The sequence below is a fragment of the Sarcophilus harrisii genome, chromosome 4 (assembly GCF_902635505.1).
Source record: "Sarcophilus harrisii chromosome 4, mSarHar1.11, whole genome shotgun sequence".
NCBI lineage: Eukaryota > Metazoa > Chordata > Mammalia > Dasyuromorphia > Dasyuridae > Sarcophilus > Sarcophilus harrisii.
Genome location: NC_045429.1, coordinates 225,359,951 through 225,372,844, shown reverse-complemented (window position 1 = coordinate 225,372,844; position 12,894 = coordinate 225,359,951). Strand labels below are relative to the sequence as shown.

The following is a 12,894-nucleotide window of genomic DNA, read 5'->3' as shown; positions in this document are numbered from 1 at the left end:
TTTTTGCTTGTACTAGAATGGGAGTCTCCCTGTTGGCATCTCCTGGGTGTAGGCCTTAGCTGCCAGTCTGCTCAAAGGGTACGGCCTTGTGGCTGGGTTGTTATAATTACAATCTTTCTGGTAGCTGACCCTGGAGGAGGGATCTTGTTGCTGGTTAGGCCCAGGGGGTGGAGCCCTGCTACCCAGTTACTATGAAAACAGGGTCTCTTTGCTGGCTAGCTGAGGAGCAATTTTGATACTATGCAGCCAGAGGTGTGAAGCCCTGTTGCTGGGTTTCTATGTAAATACAGGATCTCTCTGTTGGTGGGTCTCAGAGAGGGGCTTTATTAGTGGTCAGCAATGGTGTCAAGGCTTAGTTGATGGCTTGTACTAGAGGTGGGGTCACTTGAGTGGGACAGACTGCTCCCTTACCTATGGAGTTTTTGGTTTACAGGAGGGTGAGGTGTCACTGGTGGATTGCCCTTAGCTTGAAGCCTTGCTGCAGGCTCCCTATTCCAAGGTCGTAGAAACAATGGTGGTGCAGCAGCAGCAGCTACTATTACTCTTTGAACCTCACATCCTAGTGAGACAGACTTCCCACCTTCCCCCTTTTTAATTGAAAACCACACACACACACTCCGCTCATGCTAGTAATTTGCTTCCCTTCTGAATAAATTCTGTGACAGTTTTCCAGTTGTTTGGAGGGGAATTTGGGAGGTTTCAGAGGGGTTCCTTTCCTCACTCATTTTAGCAATGGAAGTCCCATTTCATTCTTTGAATTTGGCAAACCATAGATGCTTGATAAATACTTGTTAATTGATATAAATTAGAAAGTCTCTGACTCCATAACTATAATTCCTGAAATTAGTATTTCTAATACTATAGGTATAACACATAAGTAAAGGTTCAGCTCAACTTTATTGTCTGGATACTGACATGTTTTTCCTACTGAAATCAACCTTTAAAGTTAGAATAAGTTAAAAAAAAAAAAAAAAAAGTTGCTGCAGTGTCTTACTCTTTTAACACTAGCACTTTTTTTTTAAGTAACTAGAAAATAAACATGGTATATTTCATTTTAGCTAAATTGTAAAATTTTCTAAGTCATTTTTTTGGTAATTTAAATGTTAAAAAAAAAAATCTAACAAAATTGCTAACAAATCACTGCATTATTATATTATTATATTAAAAACCAACAGGGCACATTTTCTTATTACATTAATACATCTCAACATAAAACATTCATAAGGTAATAAAAAATTAAATTGAAATACCATATAAGAGGATCAGAGAGACATTAATACTTTTATATTAGCTCCAAACTATTGTATTGGTTCCAAATTAAAGTTTAGAATTATGTTTCCATGTCAATATTTTTAAAAATTGATTTTCTCAGTCCAAAATTCCTTCTGATCTTGGACAATTGATGCCATTGACTATAACTATAATCTTCTAGAAAGACATTCTTTTCTGTTTTTTTCTGACTACTCTGCTGGTTAATCAATTCCAAAAACTAGGTATTCCTCCTCAAGATACTATCATAGGCTCTCTGCTCTTCTTTCTCCACACACACTGCTCAGTAAGTCTTAGCTTCCATAGATTTAACTATCATATCTGAAATCTATATATCCAGTTCTGGTATTTCTCCTGAGCTTTGGTCCTACATTACCAAGTTCCTATTATACATTTCAAACCATATCCAAGAGTCACCTTAAATTCAACTTGTCCAACAGTGAACTCATAATTTTTCTCCTGCAACTCTCCTCTCTTCTAAACAATCCTTATTTTCTGTTATTATCACCATTAGCATTATCCTTCACTCCTTACCCTACTACATATATCAATCAATAAGCAGTGACTAAACATCCACTTTATGCCAGTCACTGCATTTGAAATCAGCTGCCAAATCCTCCCAATATTCTCCTGTTCAATCTCTGCTCTCCAGGTATCCACCTATTACCTTACTATTCAGGCCTTTATTATCTCTGATTTACATTATTGAAATAGCCTCTAATTTGCTATCCCTCCCTTGTAGTGTTCTTTTTTTCTATAATATGATCGTTCTCTGTGCGCAGGTTTCTTGGAGAGGTTCTAGAGGTAGCCTTAGTTTCAGTTCAGATCAATAATCACCTCAAATGCAGCCACATGTTAAAAGTTTAAATCCTTTATTGTCTCCTTCAAAATAGCCCGGTTAGTTTTCTTAGAGGCCTATCTCTCTGCTTGGTTCCAAGAACTCTTATTGCTTGTCCTTTGTCGCTTCCAGCTTCAACTCTCTCAACTAAGACTCCTGGCTTCTCAATCTCTTCAAATGACTCCTGACTGAGCTCAGCAACTTTTATGCTCTTTTAGAGGTGTAAACTCAAAGGTTGACTCCTCCTCTGAGAGAGTGGGATTATAGGAGGTGTAAACTTGTGAATCTCATACTGAATCCTGAAATCTCCCAAACTTGTGAACTAATGTGTGAACTCTCAAAGGTGTAAACATAAGCATTGTTTCTATCAATACTATTGAGTTAACACTTTGTAAGGATTCTAGGCCATCCTATATATTGCTGCCAAAATATTTTCCCTAAAAAACCTGATTTAATCATGTGACTACCCTATTCAGATCAACTCCAGTGGCATCCAATTGCCTCTAGGATCATATCTAAACTTTAGTTTTTAAAACCTTACACAACTTAGCTTTGATTCACTTTTCCAGCCTCAATAAGCATTTCTTGTACTCCCAAACTCTGCAACTGAATCAAGACAGTTCAAATCCAGCTTCATACATTTAATAGCTGTATGACCCTGGACAAGTTACCTAACTTCTATCTTAGTTTCAACTGGAAAAAGAGGATAACAGTACCTAAATCCCATGAGTGTTGTGAGAATCAAGTGAAATAATTCAATTTTTTAATAAATGGTTGTTCCTTTCCCTCCCTCCTCTCTTCTTCACACATGCCACTATCTCTCATCTCCCTATTTTAGCACTTGCTGTCCAACATACTTGGAATATAGTCCCTTTCTTTTCTCAAAGATGCAGCTTAATGCTATATATTATATATAAACCATCTTTTTACATGATATCTTTTCTGATTCTTTCAACTACTAGTACTTTCACTTCCAAACTACCTTGTATTTAACTACTTTGTATATAGTATTTTATATTCACTTCATATTTTTATATGTACCCGTAATCTCCCTCTGCTTGCTGGCAGAGATTAACTCATTTGTTGTACTTTATAACTAAAGTGCCTAACACAGAGTCTGCTACATAAAAGACACTACTGAATTATTGAAAACTCATATTAATTTACAACTTTAGGCAAAAGCTAATTTTTAAAACTTGAATCTTAAATTTGTGGCTTTGTCCATTTTTAAAATAATAATATATAATGAGAGCCAGAACTAAAGAACTCTATTACTTGCTACTTTTGTCACCTTAGGAAAATAATTTCTCTGGACCTTGACTAGATTATCTCTAGGATCTCTTATAGTTCTAAATTCTATTATCCTATGATCATATATTTTTTTAATCTAAACTTAATAGCCTTCACTCTCTGCACTATTACTATTACTAATTATTATTGGGTCAGAATAACTCATTCTGAGTTCTATGGTTAAGAAGCTCTTATATCTGGAGTAACTTACCAGGGATGATTTTAGGCCAGGTATATTTTACAAATAAAATACAGACCTCTAAGTAAAATTTCAAAACAAACAAATTTTGCAAACATCCACCTTTCCAAAGCAAATAAAAAAGTAAAATACTAATTTAATTTTATCTGGGTTGGGGGAAAAAAACAGTAATTTGTTTTACTATATTTAAAAAAAAAAAAAACCTTTCTCTAAAATATTTTACTACAGACTTGTAAACTGATAAAAATGTTTGGCAATAATGCCCAAATATGGTCTAATCATTAAAAACCTGATTAATTAAATTAAATGACTCCAAAGTAATAAAAATCCTTGATTTTTTTCAAGCTAAGATCCTCTAGCTTGGGTTGGGAATATCTGACCTACAAGCCCTATAATGCCTATGAACATAGTAACAGACTTTAAGTCATGACTGAAGCTTACTATCAATGTGACCTTGGGCCAATCACTTATACCCTCTGGCCCAGCTTCTCCATCCATAAAATGAGTTATATTCAGACTATAACAGAAAATCTCTAAATTCAATTCCCAAGTATTGTTTATATAAAGAGGGACAAAGGTAAATGTAAGAAATACAAACTATATATAAAACAACTATAAAGTAAGTTCAGAGAGGGAAAACACTAAAAGAAGATTGGGGGATAAGAAGTAGTTGTTTCAAGGACTCAGGAAGGGGGGAGCAGTTGAGCAACAACTTCAAGAGGATACTAGGGCTTCCAAAAGGCAGAAATGAGAAGAGCTAGAGGGGCTTGTACAAAGGGATGGAGAATACTAAGTTGGTTAGTTTGATAAAAATAAAGAAGGCATGACAGGGAATGATATAAAATTACTTAGCCTGGAGTTCTCCAAATTTTTTGTATCATAGACCCCTTTGGCACTCTGGTAAAGCCAATGAACCACTTCCAAAAATAATTTTTTTAATACATTAAAATATTTTAGATTAGAATGGAAAAAACAGTGAAAATATATAATTTATTTCCATCCAAATTCACAGACATCCTGAAATCTATCCATGGAACCTTTAGGAGTCAACAGATCACAGGTTAAGAACTGATGACCCAGAAGAATAGGATGAAACCATATCTAAAGTGTTTTAAATGCTGAAATGGATTTTAATTTTTTTCCTAGAACTGGAAAGTACTCAAGTTCTTAAGTAGAGGAGTATCCTGGATAGATCTGGGCTCTAAGAATGTCAATAACCCTCTCTTGGCTCTCTTCTCACCTATCTGATTTCTCCTTTTCAGTCTCCTTTAACTGGCTTATCATCCACATAACTTCCAACTTCATGTTATTCCAAGGTTGTCCTTTTCTTTTCCTACATGAGTGTTTCCCAATTTCCTGGTGAGATAATGAAGCATATGGACCACTTACTAGAATAATGTTTTTAAATGCATAAAATAAACTACATCAGATTACAAAACCAAATATTCTCAAATATAGCTAAGAAAATATTTTTTTAAAATTTATGTATTCTAGATTAAAAATTCTTGTTCTACAATGACTCTGAATGCCTGCTCATTTCCCATGAGTTTAGTTATCTCTACAAAGTTGAGTCACAGATTTCACAGATACACAGATAAAGTCCTATTTCCCTAAGTTTCATTCCCACATTGCAAATAGCTTTTTGGACATCTGGAATTGGATGTCCTATCTAAAACTCAGCAAGTCCAAACTGAACTCATCCTTCTCCATTAACGACTCCCCTTCCAAATTTCCCTATTTGTGTCAAAGGCATCACCAGTCTTTCATCTATCTCAAGGTCGATAATTTACTCACTGTATCCTCATTCCTTCACCCTATATGCCCAATCAGTTGCCAAATCTTTACATCTCTATTTTGGTAACATTTCTTACAAACATCTTTTTAGGCAGTCACCATATTAGTTAAAGCTTTCATCACTTCTGGGCTGAATTATTGCAATAGTCTCCCAATTGATCTCTGTATTTTAAGTTGGCAGACTCCAATCCATTCTCCTCACAGTTTCCTATAAACACAGATGTGATTCTTTTTACTCAAACTCTACTGTCTCTCTACTGACTCTCAGATAAAATATAAATTTCTCTGTTTTACCTTTTGAACCCTGTACAATCTGGTCCTTTCTACTTTTCTGATCTTTTTACACAATCCATGATCTAGCAATATTGACCTATTTGCTACTCTTTACTTGCACTACCCCCAATTTCATGTCCTTTTCCTGGCCCTGGTCCTCCATGCAATCTCTCAATATATCTGATTCATCAAATACCTCTTATTTCAACATGCAGCTCAAACATTGCCATCTACATGAAGCCTTTCTTCAAGAGCCAGAAGCTTCCCTCTTGAGCCACCTTTTATTATTTTGTTTTGTATTTATGCTTTTTAAATTCCAAGTCTCTATATTTGTGATTATTTGATTCCCCTATTAAAAATATAAGTTCCTCAAGAACAAGGATGGTTTTATTATTTCTATTTGTATCTGACCATTTCTAATATCCTCTCTGGCTCGTAACAGGCAGTTAAAAATACTTGTTGATTAAAAGGAAATATGGGGATAAATGTGAGAGACATTCTAGAGGTAGTGGACACAGACTCAAAGAACAGCAAAACTGAAGGGGATCTAGTGCCCCCAAAAGAGACATAAGTTCTCGATCATGAACAAATTATTTTCAGATTATTCCTTAATAGGGTTTTCAACTTTGCCTGTAAGTTCTTTTATCTTTAAAGAAAAGAAACAAAACAAAACATTTTTTTTTAGCCTACAACTTCTATGTAGCTATTATCCTATTTGTCTCCTTCCATCTATGACTAAGTATCTGAATTGGTCCACATTTATCTGAATGATCCCTAGTATAGATTCTACCTATATAGTCACTGAAACTACATTCTAGTAGTACAGATGTCAAGTTGCCTTGGCCAGCAAAGTTCCTGAGTGGTTCTGGAAGAAGATCTTGGTCTGATCCCATATAATTAGGAAACATTCAACTATATGAATAAAAATACAACATGGCCAACAGTAATTTATGGTTTTCTAAATCAATAGATCTTCAGGGACCCCTATTTGAATTTGACAACACTATTCTAAAAAGTTTAACAAGTAACCTCTTATTTGCTAAATAAGAACTTTTTTTTAGTTTTCCTTCTCTGCAATTTCTCTGAAGCAACTGCCACTGTTGACTACCCTACCCTGGTTAGTGTAATTTAATAAAAGTAAAGGATTGTAAAACTGTTGATCCCTGCATAATACTCTTTTCCTTATGATGTCCTGGTTCTTCCATTTTTGATCCATCCTTTTCTCTATTTGATAGTTCTTCTTCTTCCATAACCCAAATCTGTAGCTTTCAAGGCTGGCTCACTGGCCAGTCTCTACACTCTTTCCTATGCTCATAAGGCAAATAAGTCTTTGTCTTTAGCCATGTTCTCGATTTTAAACTACAATCTCATTTCTTAAACTGCCTGGACATTTCCCCTTGTTAGTCTCATTTAGTAAACCTTTAAATGTCTAAGTGTAGCCTTCTCAATAGGATCATTTCTTAACCCCTACACCAGTCAGTACTTTAGAACTAATTTTTTTTATCAAGTATCAAGATCAATTAATTATTTCTTCCCAATGTTTTTCAAATTGTATCTGTTTTTATCTTTCTATTCCCACAGAAAGCACCCTTCATTGCCTAAATCGATACCATTTTAAGAGACTCTTGCTTCCTTTCTCCAGTGTCTTCCCAATACAATTTATTAAGCATATCAAGGCCAGATTAAACTACCCGATTTCCTTAAAACATTGATTGGTTCTATCATTCCTCTCCTTTAAAACTAAAAATGAAAGCCCAGACTCCTTACTATGATCTCTAAGGCACTATATAATATGTTCTCAACTTGCTTTTCCAATCAAGTATCCTATCAGATACATAAGAGAAGCTGCCAATTTACTAACAGTCCCTGAAATGTTTTCCATTGTTTGACTTCCAAGTCTTTATTTATCCCATGTTACCTGCCTGTAGTGCTTTCCTCACTACTCTCTACCTAGATAATTTGCATCCATATTCCAAAGTCTAACTCAAGTATCATCTCCTTTATAAATTTTTCCCACAGTAATTTCTCCCTCTTCTGAAATTTCATCTTAGTACTATATACACACGCACATACACACACACATGCACATATATGTATTATATAAATACATAATACTTATATATTGCCTTATAGCCTAAGTAAATTTAATCAAGGTAGACTAAGATGCAGACTCCAAGCAATTAAGAGCGAAATGTTTAACTGTTAACAAATTTAAGTCAGACTAGCAAACTCAACAAAGCCAGCTAGAGAAGGAAGAGATTCTTTTTATTAACAAAGAAGGAGTCTTGGTAGAGGATTAAGAAGGGGGGATCACAATTGATAAGTTGTAAGTTTGGGCAAGAATATTACAAGCGACTATACAGAGAAGATGGGCTGACATTTAGGTGAGGCTAATCTCTCCCTAACAAAGAATGCTAATTGTTTCATGGAACCAATCTTTACATTGTAGTCTTTGCTAGAGATACACAAGTAAAAGACTAAGGTTCTCTTTGGAAGAGATTAAAAAACTCCAGAAACAACAGAGACAGGAAAAGATTTATTTATCTTTCAAAGATGGTAATTTTGTGGGGCTAAAAAGATATTTATGAACTATCCCAGGGATACCAGCATGAAAGATAACTTTTCTATCAAACTTTAAATGAATTCTTGAACTAACTCAAAAACAGAAATGTGGTTTGAGTAATCATACAAAATGGGGCAGTAATACAGAATAGGATCAATTACAAAATGATACAGAATTAATGTCTTCAATTGTATTAGCATCTCTTTATGTGCTTGTCTTTTTTCTCCAATCAGACTCTAAATTCCCTAGGGTCTTTTTGCTTGTCCTTCATTCTGTAAGAAAACATGGAGAGCAGGGAGGGAATGCCATGACACACAAATTAATTGAATTTAAGTGAGAGAGGTATGTGCAAGGTCCCCTGCCTCACTTTCTCCTCCAGAAACACCTGGGTCCAGTGGCTAGGTATAGATCAGAATGACTGAACATGGCCCTGGATGAAAAGGGAAGGCTTGGCTCCTTTTGGCTGAGGTCACACCCATTCAGTGATTAAGGGTGGGCAGCAATTGAAGCAAAGAACTTTCCCCTAATCCAAAAAAACATAAATGAATAAATGAATCTGGGAGAAGACCCTCAGGTCTTCCCAAAAAGTCTGCCCAAAGCAGAAAAGATGGCTGTTTACACTCAATCTGAGTTAATCAGGACCCAAAACATGACTAAATGGGGCTTGGCCTAAGACCTACTAGTGGCCAATTATAATCAGATTGGTTTTGGTTTAAGGCCTGGTCCTTAAGAAAGAAATCTAGCCAGTAAAGCCCAAGATATCTTGGAAGGATTCATATGGTTTTCCCCCTAACAATCTCAAAGACCATATACATATCATATACTAAATAATTGCCAAATGATTACCAAAATGTTTCACAAATCCAAACTGTTACATAGATTTGTATTAGAGGCAACATGGAGAAAAGCTTTGGATTTAGAATCAGAGGATGTATACTTTTGACTTACTACCACTACCTTCAGTGACCTCAAACAAGTCATTTAACCTTTTAGGGCCTCAATTTTTTCATCTGTAAATGAAGAGGATTACATAAATTATGTATTCTAGTCCCTTCAAACTCTAAATCTATGATCCTCATCTATAAAATTAGTTAATTTAGATAATTCCTAAGGAGCTTTTCAGTTTTAAAATTCTATGATTCTTACAAGAAATACTTAAATGACTAGCCAGAATCAAAAACAATCTTTTTTATAACACTAAAAATGTTTTTCACAAAAGGTTATAAGACATCCTTTATTATAATTTTTCTAAAAGCTGTTATTTTTCTCTCTTTACTATTTTATCAAAAGCTTCACTGAATCATAAACAGCAAATGTATTCCAAACCTCTATTAGTACAATGTTGTTATTGCTCAGTTACATTCTACTTTTGTAAACACATTTGTGGGTTTTCTTGGCAAAAATACGAGAGGGGTTTGCCATTTCCTTCTCCACTTCATTTTACAGATGAATAAACTGGGGCAAACAAGGTTAAATGAGTTGCCTAGGGTCACTAAGCTAGTGTTCAGGACTGGGTTCAAACTCACATCTTCCTGACAGATCTGCTGTGCTATATACACAGTGCCACATAGCTGCCCTAAAATTTGGATAACTTTTTTTTACTTTTAAGGGAAACTTTATTGGATATGGCAAATATTTTCTCCCATATAAAAAGAAATAAAATTTGACATTTATTCAAATTATTCTCAAAACCGAATACTGAATTATTTTCTAACCCCGCCTGCTCTGTACATAAAACTTCTTACACTTTTCAAAATGTTTATTTCAACAACCATATGAAACGGGACAAATACACAAGAGCAGTAATTTCAACCAACACTTCTTCCAAACTCTTTGCCGATTGTGCTGATTCTCTGCTCTTTTATGGAATGTGGCGCAAAATTCAAAGTAGATTTTAGTTTCGAAAAAGCTGACAATGAATTTTTTTAATTTACTTTAAAATGAGAATAAAATAAAATTTTTTTTAACATTTGGGGATTCAACAACAACAACAACAACAAAGTACTTGGGTATTTGGATCTGCACTCCACAGTTAAGGCAGAAATATAATAAAACAGGATAGGGGAACATATTCCAAGGTAGTAAGTAGTGCTTTGTGGTCTGGTGTGAATGCACATATTTCTTTTCTGCCGCCACGCAAAAATTTTTGTGAAAACATTAATTTATGGATTTTTAAAATGAGACCTAAATCGTTCTTCAACCTCTGCTAGAGGGTGTGAGAGGCGGGGAAAGGAAAAAAGGTTTGTCCTGCTGCCAAAACTTAAAATTAGATTGGTTTGAAAATAAGTTCCCGTTTCCGCATTTCATCTACTCAACTTAAGCACAAGGAGACTTTTCTCCAATCGTGGTTACTTACAAAAACCTCGGTTTGGCTCTCTGGGGCCACAGGAGCCCCAGAACGAGCGAGGGCTAAGGGATAGGGGGTGGAAGAGGGCTGGGTGGCCCAAACCCGAAGGTCAGGGACTCAAGGCGCGACACCCAGGAAGGCAGGTGGTGCCACCACCAATTAACCAACTGACCATTCATCTGCAGAGGGCCTAACCCAAGCCGCCCCTCGCCCGGTCTTCAAATCAACACCTTCGGGCGGGGCCTAACACTGTCAGAAATACACACTCACACACACACACAGCTCGGCCTGGCGGGGCAACACGGACCCCCCCCTCCGGGGCTCGGGCTCGCCTCCCCGCCCCCTGACCGCCCCTCACCAGTCGCTAGATAAAACAGCGCCGGCGGTCTCCACGGGGTCTGCACTCGGCGGACTGGGCACTCATCCTCAGTGACAGCAGCAGGGGAACCCGAGAAGCGCCAGCAGAGCTAGTTCCCAATGCCCTGTTCGGAGGCTCCGCCGGTGGCCAACTGCGATGACCCTCCGAGAGCAGCCAAAGCTAAGCAAGCGCCAGACCGGAGGAGAGAGGGAGTCGGTGTAAAGGGGGTGGGTCCCACCCCGGAACAAAACGGGCGCCGATTGGCTGAAGCTCACAGATGCCTCTTGGGGATTGGCTAAGCTACGGCCGAGCTTCCCCGGGCCGCGGCCCTTTCCTTTACCCCGCTCTTCCTCCACGTCCACCTCTAGTCCCTCCCCCAGAGGATTCCCAGCGGCCCTTGATTGATTCTGATCCTGACCCCGGTCCCACCGGTGGGAAGGACTTAAAGGGACTATGTATGAGCAAATCGGAGCGGAAGGGGGCCTTTGAGAGACCGGGATCAGGCCACGAGCCCGGGGAGATGGTCCCTCACCAAGCTGCCGCTTCTCTGACCCAGCCCCCCCCTTCTCCGGCCAGCTCCGCTCTACCCCTAGTGGAGCGGCAGGTGTGATGTCCGGAAACTGAATCCCGCCTGGAACGGGAGGGGCAGGCGCCCACGTGGCGAGGGATTAGCTTCTCCCTCCCTCCCGGGGCTGTCGCGCCACCTTTCCCCTGCTGCCAGATTGCGCGCGGGCCAGCCGGGGGCCGGGGGCCGGGGGCCTCATCTTCCGGTTCTGTCAGCGTGCCCATCCCGGGGCACTGGAATGCCTCCCGGCCAAGCCGCGCGTCTTTTCTTGGTCTGGCCTGTCAGGAGAAGTGACCGCCTCTTCGGAGGCGGGTTTGGGGCGCCGACCTTCCAAGCCCAGCCAATTGCCACGTTAGAGCTGAGATCCGGGGCTGGAAGGGACATCGGAGGCCGTACGGTCTGACGCCTCTTTTTAAGGATGAAGAAACTAACTGTGGGAGATTGCTAGATAATTTGGTGGTGGTGGTGGTGGTGGTGGTGGTGGTGGTGGTGGTGGTGGTGGTGGTGGTGGTGGTGGTGGTGGTGGTGGTGGTGGTGGTGGTGGTGGTGGTGGTGGTGGTGGTTGTTGTTGTTGTTGTTTGTTGTTGTTGTTGTTGTTGTTGTTGTTGTTGTTGTTGTAAGTAGCTTTTTATTATTCCAAATACTTGCAAAGATAGTTTCAACATTCACCTTTTCAAAACCTTATGTTCCATATTTTCCCCCCTGTCTCTAAGCAGTCCAATGTAGGTTGGCAATTCTTCTAAAGATAATTCCATAAGAATCTGTGGATTTGAACCAAAGTCCTCCAATTTCAGCATCCAAAGATGTCATTCAAGATGTTTCTGTTTTACTACCATCTAATGTTGAGGATTTAAGAAGGGAGGGAAAATGACAAGAAATAATTAGTTTCCACATCTAGAGATAATGGCTTCCACTTGCCTTTCTGGGCTTAAATTGCCTTACCTATAAAATATAAGGTTTTGTTCACTTTTTTCTAAGCCCTTTACAATCTGACTTCTAACTTTATCAACTCATTCAGTAGAAACTGCTTTCTCCAAATTTACCAAGGATCTCTTACTTGCCAAGTCTATTAATGGCCTTTTTTCAGTTCTCATCCTTTTTGATCTCTAGTACACTATTGATCACCTTCTGAGTACCTTTTCCTCTGGTTTTTGTTTCTGGTAGGGGTTTTTTGTTGTTGTTTTTTGTTGGGGTTTTTTTTTTTTTAAACAATAACATTGCTCTCTCTCCTAGTTCAACTCCTACTATAAATATTCCCCTGGAATGTCCTGGCTCTCCTTATCTCTCTTGGTGATCTCATTAACTCCCATGAGTTACATCATCATATCTATATAAATGATTTTGAAATCTGTATATTGAGCCCTAGTTTTTCTTCTGAGCACTGGTCCTAAATTACAA

The 12,894-nt window shown here is 38.2% G+C and overlaps 1 protein-coding gene across 3 annotated transcripts in view; it reads right to left on the bottom strand.

Moving 5' to 3' along the window:
• IBTK (inhibitor of Bruton tyrosine kinase) overlaps positions 1 to 11,139 on the bottom strand; it is an 85,349-nt gene extending 74,210 nt beyond the window's left edge. For 2 of the 3 annotated variants that reach the window (XM_031964592.1, XM_031964594.1), the window contains exon 1: positions 10,932 to 11,138. The gene's annotated coding sequence lies outside the window, so the exon portion shown is untranslated. Of the gene's footprint in view, positions 1 to 10,931 lie in introns of all 3 variants that reach the window. The other variant, XM_031964593.1, reaches the window with a different exon arrangement.
• Between the last annotated feature and the right edge of the window lie 1,755 nt (positions 11,140 to 12,894).